The sequence below is a fragment of the Podarcis melisellensis genome, assembly GCF_964234715.1.
Source record: "Podarcis melisellensis genome assembly, chromosome: 12".
Lineage (NCBI taxonomy): Eukaryota > Metazoa > Chordata > Lepidosauria > Squamata > Lacertidae > Podarcis > Podarcis melisellensis.
In genome coordinates, this window is record NC_138544.1 from 12,596,066 (window position 1) to 12,623,809 (window position 27,744).

The 27,744-nt window shown below is 43.1% G+C and overlaps 1 protein-coding gene across 4 annotated transcripts in view; it reads right to left on the reverse strand.

The window, feature by feature from the left end:
• TRAK1 (trafficking kinesin protein 1) overlaps nucleotides 1-27,744 on the reverse strand; it is a 140,852-nt gene that overhangs the window by 93,200 nt on the left and 19,908 nt on the right. The window lies entirely within an intron of this gene.

Below are 27,744 nucleotides of genomic sequence, written 5' to 3' on the forward strand. Positions count from 1 at the left end.
TCACAATAGAGTTAATCAAAACAGAACTCTTAAGCTGTTTGCTCTTTTTCAGCAATTCTAAAGTACCTGGCAGCTGGCAGCATACAAACAGTCTCTATTTTATTCTTAAATAGATGCATTTGAAGGTTAGAGCCTGGGGATAAAGTCAGAGGTTGAGGAAGTCCTCAATTTCCAGTTTCAAATATAAACAAAGAAGAACCCATAAGGGTGCCTATGATCGATGAATATGATGCAATAGCATCTTATCATTTGCCACACCAATGGGAGCCCAGGCTCAGCTGCCATAACCAGTACCACCTGTTGTCCAAGGTTTTATTTATTCACACATGAAAAAGGCCGGAACTGCCACCAATGAAAATGAAGATTAAAGCATGGCAATGGCTGGCAGGATTAAACCAATTATGGTGTTCCAAAACACAAACACTACATCAATTCCTGCCCTAAAGACATACCCGTTTTCTAAAGTGACTATGGTAGTCAGTCAAAAGTCACATTTTCTTCCCCTGTTCAGCTATATATCAGGCACTCCATTTACTGCTGGGTACTTCTTGTATAGGGACGCGGGTGGCGCTGTGGGTTAAACCACAGAACCTAGGACTTGCCGATCAGAAGTTGGCGGTTCGAATCCCCGCGACAGGGTGAGCTCCCGTTGCTCAGTCCCTGCTCCTGCCAACCTAGCAGTTTGAAAGCATGTCAAAGTGCAAGTAGATAAATAGGTACTGCTCCGGTGGGAAGGTAAATGGCATTTCCGTGCGCTGCTCTGGTTCGCCAGAAGCAGCTTAGTCATGCTGGCCACATGACCCGGAAGCTGTACGCCAGCTCCCTCGGCCAGTAAAGCGAGATGAGCACCGCAACCCCAGAGTCGGTCAGGACTGGACCTAATGGTAAGGGGTCCCTTTACCTTTACTTACTTCTTGCATGGCAAGAAGAAGCCAAAGACCTACGGCATACACTGATGTCCCTTAAAGCAGGCTGACTTTTATTGTGAGCAACAACCCACATGCTCAAAAATATCTGTCAGGTCATATCCTTAAATACACTGAATGCATCGAAGGGCAAGTCTAAATGACTCCAACTCATATCGGTCTTTCAATAACCACAGTCCAGACATTCTTCAGCCCACAGTGGCTCCCAATAGTCCGTACCTCTGCGGTATACCAAGTTCTCATTGTGAGAAAATGTTTTAGAGATAAGGCACCCTCATCCTCATCGTGGAATACTTCCTTAACTCCCATGTATTTTTCTGTATGGAATCGGAAGCAAATGTTGTATGGATCTTTAATGCTGTGGAATTCCAGCTTTACTCCATTATACAAAGTCATTGGAAAATGAGTCTAGTCCTCACCAAATACATGCTAGAAATCCTTTGACCAGATTAATTTGACTTCCTGATTGGTCCTGATCCACCACTTCGAAGCACAGCTTGTATAAGTAGCCAACACAAAAGAAGGGACATTTAGTCCTGTTGGGTCTCCCATGTTTTTTGTTGTTTTTTTACTAGAACCCCAAACCTACCAGAAAGAGTCAGGTGCAGAAAACATGTAGGAAGGGTTTTTTTGAAACATGTAGTAAGAATGAAAGGGCATGGTACCTCTGAGCATATTCTGAGCCTAATAACTAGTTTTCTCTTCACAAACACACAGCCCTTTCACACCAAAAGTCCACAAGTAGTTAGCTTTCTTCATTTCAACAGCTTCATTTAGCTGCGAAAACTTGCTTTGTTGTTAAAACTATTTAGGAGTTAGAAACCTTTGATGATCTACTGCAAATCATCCAGAAATCTACTAGATTTCAAACCTACCTTCTAGCCACTCCTGTTCTGCAGAGTACGGTTAGCCCTTGTGTAGGGCACACTTTGATGAAGCCTGTGACTTGGCTTCTTTAAGCTGGGGACATGGGTCAGCCAAACAACATGGGTACTGCGGGTCACATTCCTTTCTGCCTTGGAAGGGCAAAGCAAAAATCCCTAAGCCTAAAGCATTGGGAGGAGCTCATGCTTTGAATCTTCCCCATGCCAATACAGTTTTTAAAGTGCCATCACTGACTCAACAGCAGCATTGACTCTTCATGTTAAGCCAGTAGAATGGGAAACAATGGTACAACTGTTGCTCTCCCATTATTCCTTACCTAGCCTTAATCTTCTGCCCCAAGTGAAACCAAGCCTAAGCAAATACAGCTGGTTTTGCTAATATTTATCCACTGTAAGTGGGACGCGAGTGGCGCTGTGGGTAAAACCTCAGGGCCTAGGACTTGCTGATTGCATGGTCGGTGGTTCGAATCCCCGCGGCGGGGTGAGCTCCTGTCGTTCGGTCCCAGCTTCTGCCCACCTAGCAGTTCGAAAGCACCCTTAAGTGCAAGTAGATAAATAGGTACCGCTTTATAGCGAGAAGGTAAATGGCGTTTCCGTGTGCTGCGCTGGTGCTGGCTCGCCAGCTGCAGCTTTGTCACGCTGGCCATGTGACCCGGAAGTGTCTTCGGACGGCGCCGGCTCACGGCCTCTTGAGCGAGATGAGCACGCAACCCTAGAGTCGCCCACGACTGGCCCATACGGGCAGGGGTACCTTTACCTTATCCACTGTAAACTGTTGTTCCCCTTCCTTTGCCACAACTTTGGCAACCACTGCACAAGCAAGGACATAATATCTGCACAGCCAGAGGCAATTTTGAAGGCCTGTATCACAGCCAGTCCTGGTGCAATGAGCAAGCGGCTTCTCATTTCTTCATGTCTATTCAGAAATAAGTCTTACTGCATTCACCCCAAGGTGAGTGGCGTAAGCAATGAGAGGCATTCCGCCTCCTCTTTTTGTGCCTTGGAAATGGGCTGCAACACGGTGTATTGTCTTGCACAGGTGCAGCATGTATCATCTGAGCGCGAGGTATTATGATCCGCTGACATTTGCTGCCTGAGCATGTCTGTATGTGTGCACATGTGCGTAACTGATTGAATGCAACCATCAACAAGGCATGTGCCCCTAGGTGAAAATTTTTGCTGCCTGCCCAGTGAGCTTTCCAGGTATATTCCGGTGCTGGTGCTCACTCCATCTGGAGTTCATCCAAATGGGAATCTGGAGTCAAAGAACCTCAAACAATTTGCTTACAAAGACTCATTCGCTGAACTAGAAAGTTGTTCTCTCCTTCATCCACAGACACTACTGAGAGAAAAGCTAGTTGTGAAAGTATTGGCTTTAGGGACTTGATGCTTAACATGATTATCTTACACATTTATTTTTATTGTGTATGTTTTCTTTCATAAGTATCCCTCATGGTTGAACTTCAAAAGTAAAGAGATCAGATTTTTTTTTTAAAAAAAGTTTCACCTCTAAAGCTATAGAGAAACCAGATGTGGCACTGGAGAACTTATATAGGTGTTTTGTTTTGTTTAAATTACTGCATAAAACTCATCACTTGTGAGTTCAGGGAGAGGAGGGCAGCAGTGCAGACTTTTGCCCTATACAGAATAATTTCTACATCTGCCACTAGGTACCGGTACTCATAACTTGATAGAAGTGCCATGGGTGCCATGACTGCAGCAAAAGAAAAAGAGGTGAGATCCATTATAAAATGAGATCCATTATAAAATAAACCCTGGAAGTATATAATAACTTACTAAATCTCAGTCGAATCATTTATGTACAAATTTGTCTGACAAAACCATACATTTAAAACATAGCTCTGCTCATACTTTTTCTCTCTTTAGTCACAATCCCTGCCAGGCAACAAGACAATTGTGGTCTGAAGAACAAATCGCATATTTAAAATGTCAACGTTCTAGACAATAATATCTTACTGCATCCCTTCTGAACCCTCATTTTTAAGGTTATCTTTCTTGAATGGTAGGAAGCCACTGTTTGAAATTCTCATGTTCTTAGATTCCATATCTTTGTTTAAATTTCTTTCCTGTCCCACCCATAGGCAGGGGTATATCTTTTATTTGCTCAATTACTATAGTAACTCAGCCAGTCCTTCAACTCAAAATACATACATGAACAATAGAGGGCCTTGTGGCTGTCAAATATATTGTGGCACACAAAGTAGGTGTACACACACACACACACACACACACAAAGCAAGAGAGAACATTTTTACAAGAGGCCCAACAACGCAAGACAGAGAGGTGTGCCGCATTACTATGTACAGCAAAAACAAAAATGAGATTCAGTCAAGAGTGTATATACATCTAATGACCAAGACAACATATTATACTGTTAAAGGTAAAGGTAAAGGTACCCCTGCCCGTACGGGCCAGTCGGGTCCGACTCTAGGGTTGTGCGCCCATCTCACTTAAGAGGCCGGGGGCAGCGCTGTCTGGAGACACTTCCGGGTCACGTGGCCAGCGTGACGAAGCTGCTCTGGCGAGCCAGCACCAGCGCAGCACACGGAAACGCTGTTTACCTTCCCGCTATAAAGCGGCACCTATTTATCTACTTGCACTTAGGGTGCTTTCGAACTGCTAGGTGGGCAGGAGCTGGGACCGAAAGACGGGAGCTCACCCCGCCGCGGGGATTCGAACTGCTGACCATGTGATCGGCAAGCCCTAGGCGCTGAGGTTTTACCCACAGCGCCACCTGCGTCCCATTATACTGTTACATATGGCTCAATATTTTATTGTCATTTGATTAAGAAAATAAATTTTTTAATTGGATTTAAAGGGATATAGTGCTACCCATTTCTAACTAGTTATGAGTTGGCAAGCTAAGAGGAATTCTGTACGTAAACATCTGTGGGAGGACAATTATCTTATCCTCTGGCTCTTATTCACCAGCAACAACCCAGGACTTTGCTTCTGCCACAAATCCTGGTGTCAACTTTGTCCTCATCTCTAATCAAGGGAAACTATCATTAAAAACGTTTGCCATGCTATCAGGAGCTCATTAACTTGTACATCTTCCAAAACAGCATATGCTGCCATATGCCAGCAGTGCCCTTCTGCCATATATATATAGTCCAAATCAGACAAACCCTCTTTAGATGTTTATGTTCCCCATATCCGTGCCTGCTTACTATTTTACCACCAGTTGGGAGTGGGTCACACAGTCTTGAATGAATCTTTTACTCTTTTGAGCTCTGCCCTGTAATCTTTAGTATTATTCAGCCTTAAACATCCCTACACCTCCTTCTCTCTATTTCCACATATTTTATCTCATTACCTAGCCATAAGGTAAAGGTAAAGGTACCCCTGCCCGTATGGGCCAGTCTTGCCAGACTCTAGGGTTGTGCGCTCATCTCACTCTATAGGCCGGGAGCCAGCGCTGTCCGCAGACACTTCCGGGTCACGTGGCCAGCGTGACAAGCTGCATCTGGCGAGCCAGCGCAGCACACGTAACGCCGTTTACCTTCCCGCTGGTAAGCGGTCCCTATTTATCTACTTGCACCCAGAGGTGCTTTCGAACTGCTAGGTTGGCAGGCGCTGGGACCGAACGATGGGAGCGCACCCCGCCGCGGGGATTCGAACCGCCGACCATACGATCGGCACGTCCTAGGCGCTGAGGTTTTACCCACAGCGCCACCCGTGTCCCTACCTAGCCATATCTATCTATAAAATAGTCTTGAGAAATACAGTTAACAGCCATAAGCTTACTGATTACTTGTTTTTAATGTCTAATGTTTATGTGCCGTAAGCCACCCAGAGTGGCTGGGGAAACCTAGCCAGTTGTTGTTGTTGTTACCTCTTAACATCACCTTTTTTCTATGACCTGGTTCACATGTAATACTAAGACAAATAATGTCTGCTTAGGTGTGAACATGCAGGCATGCAGATACTCACAACAACAACAAATCATAGCAGTTTCATTCCTCCCCCTGTCTTGCTGTTGCTGTGCTATTTGGAGTTAAACTATGGTTTAACTTAGTGTTACATCTTAGTGTTTGTCTTGCTCCGAGAAACCATGAGTTTTAGCCAAAGTTTGTTCTTAGCTTACCACCAGTCATTTTCCTGGAGCGAGACAAAGCAGAGCTCAGGTTTGGATGAAAGGCTTAGCTCTGGATAGTATAACAGCAGGAAGTGATGCAGCCACAATTTTTGTTCCAAGTACGCGTTTGTTCCATAAGCCATGGTTGGCTTAGCATTGCATGTGAACTGGGCCTCTATCTCTCATATACAACCATGTTGCAAATGCAAACCTTTTTTTAAAAAAAGAACCATCAAAGAAAGGTGTTCGTAGGATTCGTATAGATGACTATTTAACAGCCGTTCTAATATTGCTTACAAACCACAGCTGCAAGCTAAGTCTCTGGGGGCGGTTTGATATCACTCCACCAAAGCGCTCAGCAGCATTTCCATGACATGCTCAGATGGAAAAAGAACCATCACCAGAACAGTTTGCATATATTAGCAAGGTCTGTGATATTCACTCCTGTAACTCCAAGCTGTTACCATGCATAGAAGCACTAAAAGGCCGCTTAGGAAGGTTTAGGCAACTAGTCTTGCTAACCAAAACTGCTACCTAGATTATTCCTTGACCACTAGCTGCCTGGTCATGAACATGGTCTTTCAGTAACAACTAAATATATTTGTCTGTCTGTGTGTGTGTGTGTGTGTGTGTGTGTGTGTGTGTGTATGCATGCACACAAACACACAGAAAGACCCTACAAGATAAATTGTAGGGCTGAGCTAAAAAGAAAATGTTTGATTAATCCTTGCATGAAGCAGCAATTTAAGTTTAAGTGCAAATACAAATGTAGCATAGACCATTCCTTAACCATAGCAAATTTCTTTCCTCAAGGAGGTCAGAGATGCATACATGGTCTCTTCTGCCTACTTTAGTCTCAGAGCAACCCTTCCAAGTTTTACTAAGTTGAGAGATCATGACTGGCTCAAGACCTCTCAGCAAGTTGCACATCCACCAGGGATTTGAACCTAGGTCTCTACATTTTAAGATGAAGGAATGGGAGTAGGTCACAGATTGCATGCTCCCAATCCATCCTCTTGTTTTTCAAGTTCAAGTAGAACTATGGTTTGGTGCTATTGTTACACCAACTTGTTTTGAAGCTATTTACAAGTCCTGATTATGCATTAACCATGGTGAACCGTGTACAGAACCATGAACCATATTTCAAAGTTGGAAGAATTCATGCTTAGGTAGGAAGGCAGAGTGTGATAACACATCATGTTCCTAAATTCTAAAAAATGCCATAAGAGGCAGCATGTTCACATCCAGCTGAAAGATCAAAGTCCAGGAAGAGCGACTAGAATTATATTCAGACCACCTCTGGATATGAAATTGGACTCAAGAGTTTCCTTTGCAAATAAAACAAGCTCAGTTTTCTGACTGGTGATGCCTCTGTCAAGGAAGTTCAGTTTAGGACACAAAGAGGGACAAGGAAAACAAATGATTAACAAAATCTGGAAACAGCTGTACCACTGAGAGTACGGAGAAAGTTGTGTGCCTAATGGATGTGCATACACAAGTGCTCAAAACAAGCTGACTTAAAAACAAATTAAATGAACAGCACTGTGTGAGAAACAGTGGAGGTTCTTTTTTTAGCCACCTACAGAGGAACTTGAGGACCCTTCTTAACCATAGAAATGTTGTCTGAAATGTAATCATATGATCAGAGCAACTGAGTAAAGTTACACAATTTTACATAAAAGATAGCACAAGTGAAAGTGAGACCATGACACCACAAAGGTTAGTGAAATTATCTGGGTGTGATGAAATATAGGTAACAGTAAAATTAATAAAAAAATTATTGAAGGGATTACAAGAATGCTTCCTTCCTTCTTGAAACCTAGAGATGCTATTTTGGAATCTGTTTAATTATTTCTTTCATATTTTCATAGTGACTCATGGGAAAGGATGATTGTTGGTATAATCTGCAGATGTAAGCAAATCGACAGGGCTCATGGAGAGAATGAAAGTGGTTAAGAAGGATGACTCATGGAGTAATAAAATGGGGTGAAATTGAATGGTACAGAGTCATACATTTGATAGCTATAAAAGTCATCTGCCGTGAAAGATGCAGAATCAAATCCAAGCAGCTTTAGTCTTTTGAGGTGCTTAAAAACAACATCACAACTCAAAGTGTTGGTGCTGACCTTTAAAGCTCTAAATGGCCTCGGCCCTGTATTCCTGATGGAGCATCTCCACCCCCATCATTCTGCCTGGACACTGAGGTCCAGCGCCGAGGGCCTTCTGGCAGTTCCCTCCCTGTGAGAAGTGAAGCTATGGGGAACCAGGCAGAGGGCCTTCTCGGTAGTGGCACCCACTCTGTGGAACACCCTCTCATCAGATATCAGTGAGATGATTAACAATGTAACCTTTAGAAGACATCTGAATGCAGCCCTGTATAGTGAAACTTTTTAATGTTTAATGTTTTATTATGTTTTTATATATGTTGGCAACCACCCAGAGTGACTGGGGCAATCCAGTCAGAGATGATGACGATATAGTTCAGTGTTTCCCAACCGGTGTTCCGCGGCACACTAGTGTGCCGCGAGACGTTGCCTGGTGTGCCGTGGGAGGGAGGCGGGCGAGGCAGGCGGCGAGAGGCCTTAGGCGCCCTGCAGAAAGGCGTCCTCTTTGTGGGTGGGTTCTCCCCCCTCCCTTAGCGCATCGTATTTAGTTGGGGATTCTGGAGAGGGGGGCGGGGGCGCGCTGGCCCCGAGCGGAACAGACGCGCCGTCGTCCCCACCTCCCTCTCCTCAGTAGCTCCGAGCCGACTGACTGAGGGTGGGACGCGGCCAGCGGCGTCCTCTCTCTCTCTCTCTCCGCCTCCCAGCACCGCTTTTCCCGAGGCGGGCGCGCGCCTAAGGCTGAATGGGAGCAGCCTGGAGGCTTGGCGGCCTCTCAGCGGCTCATGACGGGCGTCCCCGAGGCAGGAGGTGCTGAGCAGGGGCTCTGCGAGAGGGCTTGAGGGATGCGTGGTGGTGCCTGCGCGCGCGTGACTTAAGGGGGCGACCTGCTGCCTCTCCTCTCTCTCCCCTCCCTCTCCTCATGGGCACGGAGTCCCCGGCACAGCTTGGCGTACTACAGCTACAGCTGCTGCTGCTCCTGCTTGGATGAAGGCGGCTGCTTCTTCCTAACGCCCAGCCTCTGAGGGACCGCAGTCTCCCGCCCCTTTTTTTTTTGGCGGGATGCTGAGGTAAAGGATCCCCTCGCGCGCGGGCGGGCATCTCTTTGGGCAGGGCGCGTGTGGAGGCTTAAGGTGGGGAGTGTGGAGGGGTTGCCGCTTGCGAGGGGAGGGTTCATATTGTATTGGGCTGCGGTGTGGGCGACACGGCTCTCCAATGGCCAGCCCGCAGAGGAACATTGAGTTGGAGCATTTCGAGGAGAGGGACAAAAGGCGCACTGAATAAAGTATTTTATAATTTTTCATATTTCTGTTTACTTACTATTTCATAATAAAGTAATTATAAAATACTTTCTTTGTGTTTATTTGATTCTTATTAAAGAGAGTTACTTTATATATAGTCAATATAGGCACAGAGTTAATTTTTTAAACATTTTCTAATGGTGGTGTGCCTCGAGATTTTTTTCATGAAACAAGTGTGCCTTTGCCCAAAAAAGGTTGGGAAACACTGATATAGTTTTTCAACACTAGATCCAATCCAGCGTCAGAAATACAGTTTATGGCAATATGGTGCTCTATTGTGTGGAGACCATCTTAGAATCTGTAATATTTACTCATGAAGCATGGTGTTTGAGAGGCCTCACTGACCCCACTGGATATGGGTGCAAGGATAGAGAATGGATTTCCTTTACAGTGGTACCTCGGGTTACATATGCTTCAGGTTACATACGCTTCAGGTTACAGACTCCACTAACCCAGAAATAGTACCTCAGGTTAAGAACTTTGCTTCAGGCTGAGAACAGAAATCATGCTCTGGGGGCGCAGCAACAGCGGGAGGCCCCATTAGCCTGAAGTGGTGCTTCAGGTTAAGAACAGTTTCGGGTTAAGAACGGACCTCCGGAACGAATTAAGTACTTAACCCAAGGTACCACTGTACTTGAAACCCGGCATTTTGAATTCAAAAAATAAACTAGGAAATTGCATTTTTAAAAAATCTATCCTAGAATGTGGGATCATCCAAGCTATATACAGAAGTGATTTAAGAGTAACTGGATTATATCTGGAAGATTTGGGGAGAATCTCAGCTTCAAAGAGCAATATTATTGTAATATTGCTAGCAACATTAATTACTTTAGATGATGTACCTTCTTTTTAAAAAAAGTTAATTAAGCAGGTGACTCTCACAATGTGTGCAGAACATTGATGTAATGGACTGAAATCAATGCTGACCCTTCTTTCCTCCCAGAAGAAATCAATTACATGCTGGCAAAGTCTGCCACTGTAGTTTAAGCTTCCAATGGCTCTACCTCTAGTAAATTAATTACTCTAATTACAAGTTCATTTTGGGTACACAGGATGTGAAAGACAGTCCACAATTTTATGTTGGGATAGTTAAAGCAATAGGCAGCCTTTACTATGAAAAGTACTTTCAGGTCAAAATTGCAATGTTCCAATATATTTTTCACAAATAGAAGCCCAGATATCCACACCACCACCTCAATTATGGAGAGGATGCAAGCGTTGAATGCATATTAAAACAAAAGTGGCTGGCAACAAATTTTCAAATTGTTCTAACTTTCCTGCATTGCAACAATATGAAACTAAGGAAGAATTTGAATGTTTAAATAACAAAGCCATTTGTGATGTACAAATGGTATTTAACACAAACTAAATTAGCCAAAATGTATCAAATGAGAAATAAGAATTGTTGGAAATATAATGTTAAAGAAGGAGATTTTTACCATATGTGGTGGACTTGCAATAAAGTCAAAATATTCTAGGAAAATATATATAATGAGTTTTTTTAAATGTTCAGATATACTTTTGCTAAAAAACCTGAGACATTCCTGTTGGGGATGACCGGCATGGAAATATTAAAAGCTGACCAGAAAGTGTTTATGTATGCCACTACTTCAGCCAGAACCTTATTAGCCCCAAAGTGGAAACAGCAAGAATTACCGACAGTAGAGGAATGGCAGACGAAGATGATGGACTATGCAGAATTGGCAAAGCTGAGGGGGGAAATCCGAAACCAGAGTGACCAAGTGTTCCAGGGAGAAGGGAGTAAATTTATTGACTATACAGACAATTATTGTAAACATATAAAGACACTAGCTGGACTGCGGTAAAATTCGCAACGTTTAAAAGAAGAAACTTTCTACTTATGCTTTACGTTTTTAGTAAGTTAAATGTAGAAGTTAGACGATATAAATGTGTGATTTTAAGATGTGTTTTATAAAAACCATGTGACGGAACGGAGGGAAGTCAAAAGCTTGGTAGAGCTAAAATTTTGTAAAAGGTGATATGGTGTTACAATATTGTTAAAAATGGAAAATTAATAAAAACTATTATTAAATAAATAATAAGAAAGCCATTTGCTGTACCATAGAATTCTAGAGCTGGAAGGAAACTCAAGGGCCATCTAACCCAATCCCCTGCTTTGCAAGAATCTCAACTAAAGCATCCATGGTAGATAGCCATGCAATCTCGGCTTAAAAACCTCAAGTGAATGAGAGTCCACAACCTCCTGACAGTCTGTTCTACTGTTGAACTGCTCTGTCTGTCAGAAAGGTTTTCCTGACGTTTAGTCGGAATCTCCTTCTTGTATCTTGAAGCCATTAGTTCCAGCCCTACACTCCAGAGTAGGAGAAAACAAGCTTGCTCCATCTTTCATATGACAGCCCTTCGGATATTTGAAGGTGACTATCCTAGCTCCTCTCAGTTTCATCTTTTCCAGGGTAAACATACCCAGCTCCTTCAACCGTTCCTCATAAGGCTTGGTTTCCAGGCCCTTGATAATCTTGGTTGCCCTTCTCTGCACACATTCCAGCTTGTCAATATCCTTCTTAAACTGGGTTGCCCATAACTGGACACAGTATTCCAGGTATAGTCTGACCAAGGCAGAATAAAAAGGTAAAGGTAAAGGGACCCCTGACCATTAGGTCCAGTCGTGGCCGACTCTGGGGTTGTGGTGCTCATCTCGCTTTATTGGCCGAGGGAGCCTGCGTACAGCTTCCGGGTCATGTGGACATCATGACTAAGCCGCTTCTGGCGAACCAGAGCAGTGCATGGAAACACCGTTTACCTTCCTGCCGGAGCGGTATCTATTTATCTACTTGCACTTTGACATGCTTTCAAACTGCTAGGTTGGCAGGAGCAGGGAATGAGCAACGGGAGCTCACCCAGTTGCAGGGATTCGAACCACCGACCTTCTGATCGGCAAGTCCTAGGCTCTGTGGTTTAACCCACAGCGCCACCCGCGTCCCTTAAGGCAGAATAGAGTGGCACTATTACTTCCCTTGGTCTGTACACTATACTTCTGTTGATGAAGCAGCATTAACGCTTTTGCTGCTGCATCACTGTTGACTTACGTTAAGCTTGAGGTCGACTAAGACCCCTAGATCATTTTCACATGTAGTACTGGTAAGCCAGCTGTCCCCCATCTTATATTTGTGCAGCTGGCTCTTCTTGCCTAAGTACACAGAAAAATCCTACTTGCACCCTAACTTCTGCAATTTATTTTCAAGTCTGATGTCTCCCACTTCCTTTTCTCCATTGCAGTTTCCTATTTGCTACAAACAGCCATACAATTGTTTCTTTCCCTGATCTGGTGCCCTTCAGGCTACAACTACCATTAGTTGCGGCTTTCACAGTCAACGGTCATGATGGGAGCATCATCAGGACAGCACCAGACTGAAGAAGGCCGCCTAAGGGCCCTAGAACCTTCAATAATAGGGTTTGATACAGCTCAAGAAGACAAAAATCCAAAACTCCCTGTGCGTAAGCAGAGGTGCCAAGCCTTCCAAATAGTTTGGCAAGCACCTTCTATGTACAGTACTATCCAAATATATAAAGATGATAGATTCCCAAAAACAACTGGTGTGGTGCAAGCTGGTGTCACGAAGCAGCTGAGCAGAGAATCTAGAATTGTGGAACTCAAATCTTGAGTCAGTCTTGCTGCAACATGTGCCCAACCTCAGTATTATGGGGACACCATAGGAACCAACTCCCAGCTCGAGGTCCCGTTGCCACCTCTCCTCTCCCCCAAATAAAATATTTGAGGGGGCCAAGGACCTCCAAAGGTGATGGGCAGTGCCCATCAAATGCTGTGCGTGTGCCATGTCTTGCGATTGATTACGTGGGGCTCCCAATATTTTATTCAAGTTGGCACTTCTTGGGTAAAGGGGGGTAAAGGGGACCCCTGACCATTAGGTCCAGTCATGACCGACTCTGGGGTTGTGGCGCTCATCTTGCTTTACTGGCCATGGGAGTCGGCATACAGCTTCCGGGCCATGTGGCCAGCATGACTAAGCTACTTCTGGCAAACCAGAGCAGCGCATGGAAACACCGTTTACCTTCCCGCCGGAGTGGTACCTATTTATCTACTTACACTTTGACGTGCTTTCGAACTGCTAGGTTGGCAGGAGCTGGGACCAAACAACGGGAGCTCACCCCATCACGGGGATTCAAACTGCTGACCTTCTGATCGGCAAGCCCAAGGCTCTGTGACTTAACCCACAGCGCCAACCGCGTCCCTACTTCTGGGTTATACTAATACTAATCTACTACACTGCGGGCTGATTCAAATAGTTTTATCCATCTTATGTGAATTCAACCTGTGGCTATTGTAAGGCTTAAAAACACAATGTATACTGTTTTTGATTTACCTAGCAGTCTTATATACATGCAAAGCAATACTGAACTAAATGCAAAGTCATCCTTAAAGTAAGAGATGCAATCTTTTAAATTAAACACATGCTGCTAAAATAATGTCATTCTGCTTCCCCTTCCCATGTGTTTCCTCATAAATCACCTGGGCAGTGAGCACAAACTATTTTTTAAAAAGACACTTGTGTAGTACTGTTTTGTTTTCGGTGGCTAGTCCACAGTTTGCAGCCACCAAGATTCTGCCTTCCCTGCAAGGCTGGAGCTGGTGGGGCAGGCAGATTGAGCATATTAGTAATGCAGAGCCAAAGTAAAAGAAACCCCAAAGCATCTCAAACAGGTGCTAACTCCATAAACTTGTCCCACATCTCTGACTTGGAGCTTTGACCTTGTGCTTTCAAGGCACTCCAAGCACCTTGGAAGCATCCAGTCAAGTTGGCAGGCTTCGGTTCCCCTCTTGAGTTCCAATATTCGAAGTTCCAAAAGCCCAGGCCTTGTCAGAGGACAGCAGAACATTAATCATAGTGAGCATGAGCAAGAACAACATTGTGAGCCCCTTTTGATATGAAGTCCCATGTTGCTGACCAGTGTTCGAAATTAGCCAGGTGCCAGGAGCATTTTGCACCTAGCATTTTGCGCTAGTGACCAAGTGAAGATGCCTGGGTGCGTGAATGGCACCTGACATCTCCACCATCTGGAGATGCATGTCTGGGGCTCACTGGATCTTAACTGTTTTCACACACTAATGCCCCATCCTGTAGAATTCTATCAGTTATATTTTATCTGTGTGATTGGAATGAATTTCAGGAACCAAAATTTTTTTTTTCTGTGCAGCCCGAGCAGGAGCAGTCGCCATTAAGAAAAAGGAGTCAGAAAAGGTCAATATATATATGTGGGCTGTCCCTGGATCAAGTGACTTTTCTTCTTTAAGTTCTCAAAGCGCTTAACCAAGGGTCAGCAAACTTTTTCAGCAGGGGGCCGGTCCACTGTCCCTCAGACCTTGTGGGAGGCTGGACTGTATTTTGAAAAAATATATATGAATGAATTCCTATGCCCCACAAATCACCCAGAGATGCATTTTAAATAAAAGGGCACATTCTACTCATGTAAAAACACGCCGATTCCCGGACCGTCTGTGAGCCGGAATTAGAAGGTGATTGGGCCGGATCTGGTCCCTGGGCCTTAGTTTGCCTACCTATGCTCTTAACGTAGCTCAAGGTTGTCATCTGAACTAGCCAGATGTTTAATAATCAATCACAGACAGTCCATCATTTGAAAAATAAGACTTTAGAGCTGTCTTACCCCAAAATGGCAACTAGACATTCCATTTTGGCATGTGTAACCCTGGTTCCCTGGGATGCGGGTGGCACTGTGGGTTAAACCACAGAGCCTAGGACTTGCCGATCAGAAGGTCGGTGGTTTGAATCCCCACAACGGGGTGAGCTCCTGTTGCTCGGTCCCTGCTCCTGCCAACCTAGCAGTTCGAAAACACCTCAAAGTGCAAGTACATAAATAGGTACCACTCCGGCGGGAAGGTAAACGGCATTTCCGTGTGCTGCTCTGGTTCGCCAGAGGCAGCTTAGTCATGCTGGCCACATGACCCGGAAGCTGTACGCCGGCTCCCTTGGCCAATAAAGCGAGATGAGCGCCACAACCCCAGAGTCGGCCACAACTGGACCTAATGGTCAGAGGCCCCTTTACCTTAACCCTGGTTTAAGGAACCATTTGGCTCTTAGTTTATATACCCGAGTTTCTAACACTGCTGCTGACATTATGATTGTTAACGTGAACACGAATGAACTTTGAAGACATCTGGCATGCAACTGATATGTGAAATAGTCCCCGGTTTTGCAACTAATCAATGCACTTAAGGGCAAGAACTGTCTGCCAGATGTGCATATTGGATTCAAATAGCAGTGACCTTAAACACAAGACTATAAGGCAGCAGCAGTAGTGACCTTGGTGCAGTCCTAGCCCATCTGCCAAGTCCTTGAGTCATGTTTTGCAGAAGGTTAGTAAAATATGCCAACAGATGACAAGCAACTTTTCACATGTGTGTATTGCTTGGGTGTAGGGTGTGAGGCTCAAAGACAGGACAGAACATGATACCATGCATGAACACACCATTATATTTCCTTCTCCCAAAGATAAAATCTTCCGCATGACCTTCACTGGAGAAATAAAACCAATGAGAATATTCTCAATGGCTTTTTATGGAATATAGCACTGTCCCAGTCATTGTAGCTCCTCAGAGCAAATGCTAAGCAATGCTATAAATAGCGCTTCCCTCGTGCGAGGCTCATGTTCTATTAAGCAGGCACTGTCAGCTACTTCCGTCTTTGGCTCTGTAGAAATTACTCCCCGTTTCAAAACCCCGGACACCTTCAAAAGAACTGGAAAACCTGAAACCATTAACGTGATTTCCAGCCAGGTTTGTGGCCTACTCTGCTCAGTTAAGAACACATCAGCTCAATTCAGCAAGCCACAGACATGAAAAGCAATATATCCCCTTTACGTAGCAGAAAAGTATGGTGCAAGCAGTAGCTGTGACGAGTGGGACAAAATTAAGCATTTTGATGTGGTGATGGGTATAAGATAACTGCAGCAGTGCTCAAGTCAAAGGGTTACCAAACATGGTTCAAGGAACTGGAAATATCAAGATCTTATTTATTTTTATTTTTGACATATTTATACACCATTATTCATTTAAAAAATCAGCAATCTGCAACAATTCTACATAAAATAAAAACCCTCTCTCCCTCTCTATGTATCATGATATAACTATCATTGAAAGATGTATTCTTAACTGCCTGCATAAGCATGACAGAATTTTTCTCAGCAGGCATTTAGAAGCTGAAACACAAGGCGCCTACTGAATCTCTGCTGGCAGACTTATTCCAGAAGACTGGGCCGAAGACACTAAAGGCTTGGTTTCTTGTTGCTGTCAAATGAGCCTTGCCAACTGGGGGAATGGCCAACAAGGCTCCTGCAGATAGAATCATAGAATCTTAGGGTCATCTAGTCCAACCCCCTGCAATGAGATGATCTCAGTGACTTAGCTGGGATAAATCAGGGTTCAGTCAGTCGCTAAGGTACCCTGGGCCTAAGATGTCCAGGCTTTGTATATTAATACAAGGACCTTGAAGATGGCTCAGTAGTAGATGGGCAGCCAGTGTAGATAATTTTTAAATGGTGTTGCATCACTCTGGCCGCCGGATTCTTCACCAGTCGTAACTTTCGAACCAGGCCCAAGGGTGCACAGCAGTAATTCAGTAATCCAGCCTCAAGGTTACCAACCTATGGACCACAGTGGTCCGGCTGAATCTTTACTGATTAAAATATACTCTACATATGCATTTCACTAATGCTGCATTATGGATGTGGATGTCAGAAATATTCTGCAAGCATACAGATGGAAGGGGGATACGAAAGCCATGTTGAGAACACAATGAAGGAGAGAGAAGGAAACTGGGTGGCATGTGACCAGGGTCAGGGAAGGCAGAATCACAGGACTTCACTCCTGGCACATCAGAACAACACTGGAGCAAGTAGCGCTGTGGTCTAAACCACTGAGCCTCTTGGGCTTGCCGACTGGAAGGTCGGCGGTTCGAATCTCCATGACAGGTTGAGCTCCCATTGCTCGGTCCCAGCTCCTGCCAACCTAGCAGTTCAAAAGCATGGCAGCACAAGTAGATATATAAGTACTTCTGCAGCAGGAAAGTAAACAGTGTTTCCATGCGCTCTGGTTTCAGTCCTGGTGTTCCATTGCACCAGAAGTGGTTTGGTCCTGCTGGCCACATGACCCGGAAAGCTGTCTGTTGATAAACACTGGCCCCCTTGGCCTGAAAGTGAGATGAGCACCACAGCCCCATAGTTGCCTTTGACTGGACTTAACTGCCCAGGGGTCCTTTACCGTTTTACCTTTTATCACTCCTGGCACATCATAACAACACCAAGCTTCAATTGTACATCTTCTGGGTGGCTTTATTTGTGACTATAAAACAATCAGATGGCTACAGATAGTCATGTATACCTGAAGGAGCATCTCCACCCCCATCATTCAGCCCAGACACTGAGATCCAGCACCGAGGGCCTTCTGGCAGTTCCCTCATTGCGAGAAGTGAGGTTACAGGGAACCAGACAGAGGGCCTTCTCGGCAGTGGCGCCCGCCCTGTGGAACGCCCTCCTTTCAGATGTGAAGGAAATAAGCAGCTATTTTCTTTTTAAAAGACATCTGAAGGCAGCCCTGTTTAGGGAAGTTTTTAATATTTAATGCTGTATTGTTTTTAACACTTGATTGGAAGCCACCCAGAGTGGCTGGGGAAACTCAGCCAGATGGGCGGGGTATAAATAATAAATTATTATTATTATTATTATTATTATTATTATTATTATTATTATTATTACAACAGCTGGAATATTATCTAGTGATGAAGTTAAGTGTAAATGAAAGTGGGGTGCAGCTTGGATTGAGAGCAGCTGAATGCCAGTATGAAAGCTCTTTTAATTTTAAAAATGCCGCTGCCAAGTATTGTGCTTATGTTATTTTACTGAAGCGACCGTTTGCAGAGCACCAGAGAGATTTGTTTTCACCCACATTTCTCGAGTTGAAATAACAGCGTACACAGTATGTAGGCTTTGGTTCTTAGAAGTGTGTCATACCATGACTAATCAACCAGATGGATAAAATATCCTGGGCACAGATGTGCTCTAGGCTTTTATGTCATGAAGAGATCATGCACCATTGTGTACGTGTCACTGGACACTTCAAGTTGAAATGATGGGTGCTTTCAAGGAAAAGCAGCGCTGTATTAATGAATTCCTACAGAAGGTCAAGTGATCCAATTTAGAGATGGTGCCTTCAGATTGTTAGTCCTGCTTTTTTAATATATATTTTTTAAAACACCAGCTGTCAAATCCTGGCTTACCTTTACATCCATTCCAGGTCAGAATGAACACTCTCTCTCTCTCTCTCTCTCTCTCTCTCACACACACACACACACACACACACACACACAGGTTCTTGATACAGGAATTTGTACAGTAGGGAAAGGGTCACCTTTATTTAAAAATAATAATATCCAGCATGTTGTTGTTAGAGAGAAGGTGATGGGTAGTTGGGTAACTGACTGAAAGTAGCTCAACTGCTCAGCACAGTAAAAAAAAGAGGGGGGAAACCCACTCAATTCCTATGAATGTGTGGGGTACAAATGGGGTGTCCTATTGCATCATGTTCAGTGGCACCCAGTGGTTTGATTCAGAAGTAAGACTTTGCAAATCATGGTTTGTCTTTCAAACATACAACCAAACCATTGCTTGGGCAGCCTCCCTCTTCCCAGACCTCTCTCAAGATGTCCCAAATGCTACCCCAAACAGTGACCCTGCCAGAGTAAAAATGGTGTCCTTCTTCAGATGTAATGCCAAACCTCACTTTAACTTGTGGCTTGGTGCTAAATCTGAATGCAGTAGTAATTGCTAAATTGCTAACTTGAACAGGGTCAGCCCAATGCACTTTAATACTTGAGGCAAAAGAAAAAATGGTGCTTCACCCCTGTTGCTGTCAATGTCTGAGGCACATCAAAGGCAGTTGGGGGTGGAAAAGGCCCCACTCTTCCCAGGCGGCACATGGGCAACAAGCACAAGTGGTGCGCTCCGGGGGCCCCAGATCTGCTACCTTTCCCAGCTGTCCTCAGCCTGCTGCCCGAGGCAACTGCCTCACTGAGCCTGATGAGTGGGCTGGCCCTGAACTTGAACCACAACAACAAATTGTTCCTATTTAATTTTAGCCCTACACAACAAAAGCACTCCTGCGCTTTTTAAAAACAATACAATTCGACATAGAACCTTATGCCCTACTATATACCATTCAGAATCCTGTCCTACAATTATCCTGAACCCATTACATTAGAGTAAATATGAGAAATAGGACTAATAATGGAGATTAACTTCAGTTTTATGCAATAAAATGTTTACGGGCACTGAGAATATGAGGTTGTGCTTTATGGCCAGGTCAGCTTACAATAATTGATACCCTGACCTGCCACGCGGCTTCTGGGTTAATGCAGAAACCCCAAAACATGGGCAAAAGTCTCCACCCAATATTATATGCAGCCTTAATTTAGTGGTCCTGTTACATGTGCTGACAATGTGATCAACATGCAATTGCAGTAAAAAGTAATCCCAAGCACAACCAGCTAGGGTTTTATACTCATTTTACACTCATTCTCGGCACTAGTCTCTAATAGAAGCCCTAAACACACACTTACAGGGGCAAGAAAGTATTTGATTTTGGAAGTATGATAGGAAATTACATTACAGTTAAATTAGGCTGCCAAGAAAACAGAGTGGATTTGGGGGGGGGGGCTAATATGTTCTGAATGGCATTGGCCAGGGTTATTTCTTCTCTTTCCTTCTCCTTTCCAGGTACTGCACATCTGATTGAGGGTTTAGCTTCACCATTTTTAGTCTCTCTCTCTCCCTGTCTCTCCCTCTAAGTGCTCATTATTGAGTTTAGTCTCTGCCCCTCCTTTCAATCCATTATTTTCATAGTCCCATCAAACCTTTCAAAAATAACTTCCTAGTAAAGCATGTGCATACACACTGAATCTCAAAAGGGAAGGATTTAAATTGCACAGCAACCTTCAATTAATAAGAGTTCCACAGGCCAAAAGCTTTCTGCCCAACCTGCATCCTTCAGACAGGCAGAAGTACTCTTAAGATGCCAGTGTCCTCTATTTGATGGGTTGACCAGTTTGAAAGGTAACAGAACCATAAGAAGGGAAAGCAGGAGGAGTCTTGTAGTTACCCAACAACAGTGAACACCTGAGTAGCAGATTGAGCAGGCAGAAGGCGGCAACAGGAGAACAGGGTTTTTTGTGGAATGCTCTCGCCAGAGAGGAATGCCTGGTATCATCATTGTATCTGTTTAACTGACAGGCAAAAACATTGCTCTTTACCAAGACTTAGGCCATTAAATAATCTGTGGCCTGTTAAAGCTGCGGGTGGGTGGAGACTGTTATTAGGATTATTTTATTATTATGCTATCTATTATTATGCTTTTAATATTGCGCTCTGTAAAATGTTTTCTTAATGTTGTACAGTGCCCTGATATATTTTGATACAGGGCAGTATATAAATCGAACAAATTATAAAAATAAACAACCATGACTAACAGCCTTATCATCCTTTAAAGTGCGTAATCTGTACAAGAGCTGTTCTGGTTAGGGCCATCACTTGTACAGTGGTACCTCAGGTTAAGTACTTAATTCGTTCCGGAGGTCTGTTCTTAACCTGAAACTGTTCTTAACCTGAAGCACCACTTCAGCTAATGGGGCCTCCTGCTGCTGCTGCGCCACCAGAGCACGATTTCTGTTCTCATCCTGAAGCAAAGATCTTAACCTGAAGCACTATTTCTGGGTTAGCGGAGTCTGTAACCTGAAGCGTATATAACCTGAAGCATATGTACAGTAACTCGAGGTACCACTGTAATAACAAATGCCATAGTTTAACTATGATGCTGTGTTAAACAGCAATCCTCTTGTCTGTCACCTAGGCTGGACATGCTCTGAGCTTACAGGGAACGGGATCAGGAACCAAGGGATTTCACCTTTAGTTATATCTCTGATAAAAGTTTTTATATAGTGAGACACACTCAGACCTACCCTTTCACACTATAGCTATGTAAGAAAACTTTGGTTTCAATTTGTTGAACTTATTTTAGCTGTTGCAATTCGATCTTCATAAATCTGCATATGAGAAAACTAATCATTCTAAAAGAAAGACATGCTATACTTTTTTTTAATGGGACACATTTAGGTTGCAACAGTCATTTTGTTCAAAGAGACTCAGACAAGGAAACAATGCCTTCCATGGAGTAATTGCAGCCTGGATTTTTATTAACTACTTGTCCTATTCCCCCCCCCCTTTACTGGTTTAAAAGATGCTGCACAGTCATTTGGAAGTAGTGTTCAGTTCATAAAAGGTTTTCTAAATAATTGATCCAACTGATTAATTTAGTATACACTGCGGCCTTAAAAGCTAGACCATAAATGCAAAAATGAGTCATTGATGTAGTTCCTTCAATTCACCAGCTGATAATAGGTAAAGTAGCAATTGGAAAGGGTGGGGTTCCCCATTCTGAGGGCTCTCTTGCCACAGTCCAAATGCCTGCATCCAAACTGCTTGGAAATATGGCTTCACTTTCATCAGTCTCTTTTGTTCCATCTCCACTGGCTTCCTACAGCCCCAATCTCTGCCAGGACTTTGTCAGTGACTCTAGGGAAGAAGTAGACGCCAGTCCTGCAAATGCTAAAAATAACCCCTTTGCTAGAAAGGCATGAACATTATCAGCAAAAGACAGGCATGCTAACTTGAGAACAGCCCAGCAGGCCTAGATGAAAGCACTGTCCACGGGTTGAGGAAGGAGGACGAAAACTTTTCTCTAATGCCTGAAGAAACATGGAAGCATAATGAGGTGCTAGATCCCACAAAACACAGAAAACAAGGGGGGGGGGTTAAATAAATGATTAAACTAAACTCTTAAAAAGCAGCATTTTAAGCAGAGACGTGGATTTTTGCTTAGCTTTTTAAGCCACCAGAAGCAGAAACTGCTGCATGACCCTGTTAAGCAAGGCTTCAGGGTGGGGGAAGGGGGACAATGGCACCTTACCGTTTTGCCTCAGGCGGCAAAATGGGATGGGCGACCCCTGGTTTTAGTGGTGTATTCCTGGCTCAGGCAGTCCTTCTCCCATCTCTCCAGGTGTCTCCTAACACACGTAATTCTTTCTGGGAGGCAATAATGGTTGGTTTTTTTCTCATCTACACTTGCATAAACATGATTTGCAAACCTCCTTTTAACCGTGGACGCAACTGTGGCCTGGACTACACATGGTTCATTAAAACGCCAACGTAGATGTAACACCATCCATGATTTGCTTCAAAAAATGGCACAGAGACAGGAATTGCCATTGAGGAGAGAGGATGCAATTGGGAAGAATTTGCAGGATACTCCTGATCTAACTGGTCAGAAGAGTGAAGAGAGGGCAGATTTGGGGATAGAAGGAAAAGTGGAAAGGTGTTGTTTTTTAATAAAAAAAAAAGCTAATCTAGGGAAATTGTACTATGTTCAAACTGTGCTTTGTTCAAAACGTTATCCCCACAATAGCTGAACATTCTTAATATATTTTGAAAGACAGACAGCGTAGGGCTCAAAATTCATTTTTAAATGGGGTTAAGAGCATCCTTTCCCAACCTAGGGGCCTCCAGATGTTTTGGAATACAACTCCCATTACCCATAGCCGGCATGGCTTTCCTGGCAGTGGCTGATGGGAGTTGTAGTCCAACAATGGACTACAGATGTTGACATCTGAAAGGCACTAGATTAGGAATGGTTGGATTAGAGAAGACATAGTAAGTGAATAATAATCCTGTCTGCTCTACCACACAAAAATAAACTATGCCAGGAAACATTTATATATAGAACAAAATCAGACATGTCATCCCAGACTCAACAAATAAGGAAGAAATATTGTCAGGTCACCAAAACAATACTGGTGAAATAAATATTTCTAATAGAATGAAGGGTGGAAAATGTATTTTTTCCCCTGATCTTTATGTCAATATTCCTTTCTGAATGATCTCAATTTTTTTTATACCCTTCAAACACTCTCTTAACTTAAAATATTGCTCTCACTAAAACTACCAATAATGAGGTTTGGGTCTGCTACTGTTGCCAATTAAATAAACCACTGAAAAATGTAACATTTTATGAATAAAAGGTTGCTGTGCTTGGAAAGATTGTTTTGTGTAACATTTATAATGTTATAGTCTGAAATATGCAAATATTTACATCATCTTGAACTTTAAGAATCACCTGACCTCATCCTTAATATTAACTGCATAATAAAAAGTTACTACAGAACTGCAAGTGAAAAAGAGATCTCTGTTCTGCCACATTAGGTGCATTTTATCATTACCACTCCAGCAATTTTAAATCCAAGAAAGATAATTTTAAAGTGTTTCATTTTCTCAAATTAATAAACTTAGAAATGCAATTTAAAATGTACGATATCATCCACTATAAAAAAAACACAGAACAAATCGCTACAAACCAAACCAGAATTTAGGAAGGGAGGGGCGAATGCTATTTGGAGTATCCTGACAGTCTTCCAATTTATTTTTCCCATGACACTTTTGTTAGAGGGCAAGCTACATTAGAAACAAACTGAACTTTCCCCTGGCTAGATGCTAATGACAACTCCAGAAATAAATTGAAAATGCTTGAAGTATGTTCACAATTACAGCACCACTCACCCAATGTACGGGATTTCAATTTTAGAGTGTGGGGAAAGATCAACTTGCTTCCTGCCTCTCTAAATGGTTGCATAGGACTGACTCATATGTAATAATTATATTACTATATATTTATTCATAGCCTGACTTCCTCCATGATAGGAACCCAAGGCAACTTACAGATAAAAGCAAGAAGCTATAAAAACTTTTTTCTTGATTTTACTGTTTATATTTTGTAAATTGCTTTGAGGTTTTCTGCAATCAAAGAAGTATAAATTTTATGAAATAAATAAATGAATGAATTAAAAAAAATAGAAAAATCCATCATTAAAATACAAAAACTGATTTATACACACACATATAAAATCTGTTTAAAACATACCAATAATTACAATAAAAACAGCACTGTACCAGCCTTTTCACTAAAAGAGGTCAATTCCTAAAGGTCTGTTGGATAGAATCACAGAATTGTAGAGTTGGAAGGGACCCTAAGGATCATCTAGTCCACCCCCTGCAATGCAGGAATATGCAGCTGTCCCATACAGGAACTGAACCTGCAACCTTGGCATCATCAGCACCACACTGTAACCAACTGAACTATCCAGGCCCATATATAACAACTATAGTGCTCTCCGTGGACCAGTATATCAGGCAAATGAATTCAGTGCTAGCAAGGTGCAACATGAAGACAGAACCAGCTGTGATAAATCTGCATTACCCTCCAGAGATCCAGTGCTCTCCAGGAGACTAGAGTACCAGATCTAGGGGTGTTCCTCACAAGAACCCTTTAAATACCCGTCTCAGCCTGGGAGGGAGGTGAACACTGCTAAGTAAGGACTTGTAGCAGGAACCCCCCCACCCCAATCATTCTGTTTGTATAAACTTCACACACACACACACACACACACACACACACACACACACACACTACATACGCCACATTTCTGTTATAAATTCATAGAAAATCAACCATACATCGGATTTGCACTGTTCCATTTTTATTTTACTCCATATGACAAGAACTAACAAAGGGGGGTGGCTTAGTCCTGGTCAGCCATAATCCCTTCACCTCTCAGCACATACACAGAAGCCCTGCCCATGCCAACCCTGATGATCCCAGACAGAAGACAATCAAGATCACAAAGAACTTGCATATGGGAGTGGATTCAGCATGGACTGAAACAAAGGACAATGATCAGATCTTCCCTCTGGGGGCAGGAATCTGCAAAGTCCCCTTTGTCTCCTGGAAGTGACTCATGGGGAGGGGGGAAGGGAGGAACCAGCCAGGTGACAAGACACTCAGGTTACCACCAACTCCTCCCTCAACCCCTCCTTTCTGTAATGTATGCATGATGTTTCTGGGGGTGGGCTTGATCTAGAGGAGGGGAATTTCAAAAGTTTTTATAAGACCTTGCACACTATTCTTCTGGGTCTTTCCTCTCTCCTGCAAGTGAGGGGAATACTCTGTTGCAACAGTTCAATAAAGGCCAAGCCTACAGGCTGCTGTTTTGCTCCAAGTTATCCTGGTTGGTGTCTTTGTTTTGTCCAAGGGAGCCCTCGGATTTTTCCTGTAACAGACTGAACACACACATTCATTATTCCCAAATCCTTGTGAAAATGTAAATTACTAGAACTAGGCTGCTGCCATCCAGTTTCCGCAACCACACATCTGGCTAAATATCTAGTTTACAGATAGGGTTCTCTTGATACAGGAAGAACACAGAGCAGCTAGGGGAAAGTCGCATTTCTGCTTTGCCAGGGGCAGAAATAAACAGAGATTCCTTTATAATAATGATACATGTCTAAATTGGAATTTCCACATGATAACTAAGCTGTCTATATTAAGCTGATCCCACAACAACTAAATTAAGCTCCTGAGCGTCTTATAGTTCATCTGAGTTTTAGAGCTTTGGCAGACAGCTGACTGTTCTTGCTGTATCTTCTGTATTGGAAACTTTCCTAACAGTTTCATTTTCCAGCTACTTTGTTCTATAACAGTCACCACACCAAAGCAGAGGTGTGATAATTATTATATTCAGGCGCCAAAGTACAAAGATACCGCCCACCCTGTGAGATAATCCTAATAAAATTAAGCCTTGACCAGAAGTTCAAAGCGGTGAGACCAGATATGTTTCCTTTCTGAAACTTGCCAGCTGAAAAGAGTTTCAGTCAACTGTGAATCTGCTATTTTCCTAAAACAAAGACATGCTTCAGGAATGTTTTCAAAAGGCTTTGAAGTTACAGCATGAATGGCAAGCACCACTAGAATTCGAAGTGTGGCTCTGCTTATTCTCCTTTTCCCTATTGGATTGTAAACTTTTTATGTTGAAGCACTTTACAAATAATAAAATCAAAGAAGAGCTTTAAATGGTGTGCTTTATTTGGAATGTTTAGAAGTAGATACCGTAGCAAATATTAGAACTGAGATTTGATAATGGACAAAGCCCCAAGGGGATCATTGCAGAGATAATATGGTTCAAATATATTATTAATTCCTTCCCACCCTCCATACTTCGTTTCTCACTCCTACAATGTTTGCAGTAACATTACTGGAGAGGAAAATGAGATATTCCTGTGTACTAAACCTTGTGTTAAAATAACCTAGAGCTGTCTACCTCACCGCTGGTATATGACTAAACCTTTCAAGTTTGCCTGTAGCTTCCCGTTCATTTCTGATTTCCTGCCAGGATGTACATGTCATCATACTGGATTTGATTTTACAGACTTTCCAACACTGGGTCTATTTGGTACACATGTTAACCATGTGCTGCCCTCCAACAGTATACAGATTCAAAGCATCCCAATGTCGACCACACACATGTATGCAACAAGGTGCTCATGCTTTGAATCAAGTGGAAAAACTGCTGCAAATTTCACTTCTGATACTATCCCCTAGCTTAGAGAGAAAGTACAAAACTGAAAAGTTTTCAAAACTTTGTATCCAGCAATGGTGAACTATACACTAAGTAGTGAGCATGAATATATTAAAAGCATTTTATGAATGGCCAGCCACAAGAATCTCAGAGATTTACAAACATACCATAAAAACTAAAGTAGTTTTTTGTTTTTTTAACACAGCTAAAGAGATTTTTAAAACAATCCAATCAAACACTATGGATGAGACCTTTTCATCCAGCTGGAAAATTTATCTATCCTTACTGATTGTACAGTTTTATAATAGTCAGCAATATCAGTGGGGAAACTGAAAGAGACACACACTCTAACTTTTGTAACATATTAAACACAGTAATCACTGCTGTCACCTGCCACTTTACAGTGGTACCTCGGGTTACATACGCTTCAGTTTACATATGCTTCAGGTTACAGACTCTGCTAACCCAGAAATAGTACCTCGGGTTAAGAACTTTGCTTCAGGATGAGAACAGAAATTGTGCTCCAGCGGTGCGGCAGCAGCAGGAGGCCCCATTAGCTAAAGTGGTACCTCAGGTTAAGAACAGTTTCAGGTTAAGAACGGACCACCGGAAGGAATTAAGTACTTAACACGAAGTACCACAGTATTTAATAATTAGGCTCAAGTATGGTTCAAGGGTTAAATGCAGGTTTTTTTGCTCTTCACTCACTCCTGCCACACTTCCAGGAGCTAAGCTATGGTCTTGCTCAGCAATGAATCCAAACTTGGGCTCGTGCTTTGTCTCTCTCAAACAAACCACATGTTGTGACTAATACCGGTAGTTGTTCTGGGCTTACCACTCATGGTAAAATAAACCCCAAGCCCAGGTTTGGATGCAACACTAAGTTGAATCAGGACTTTGTTCTGGC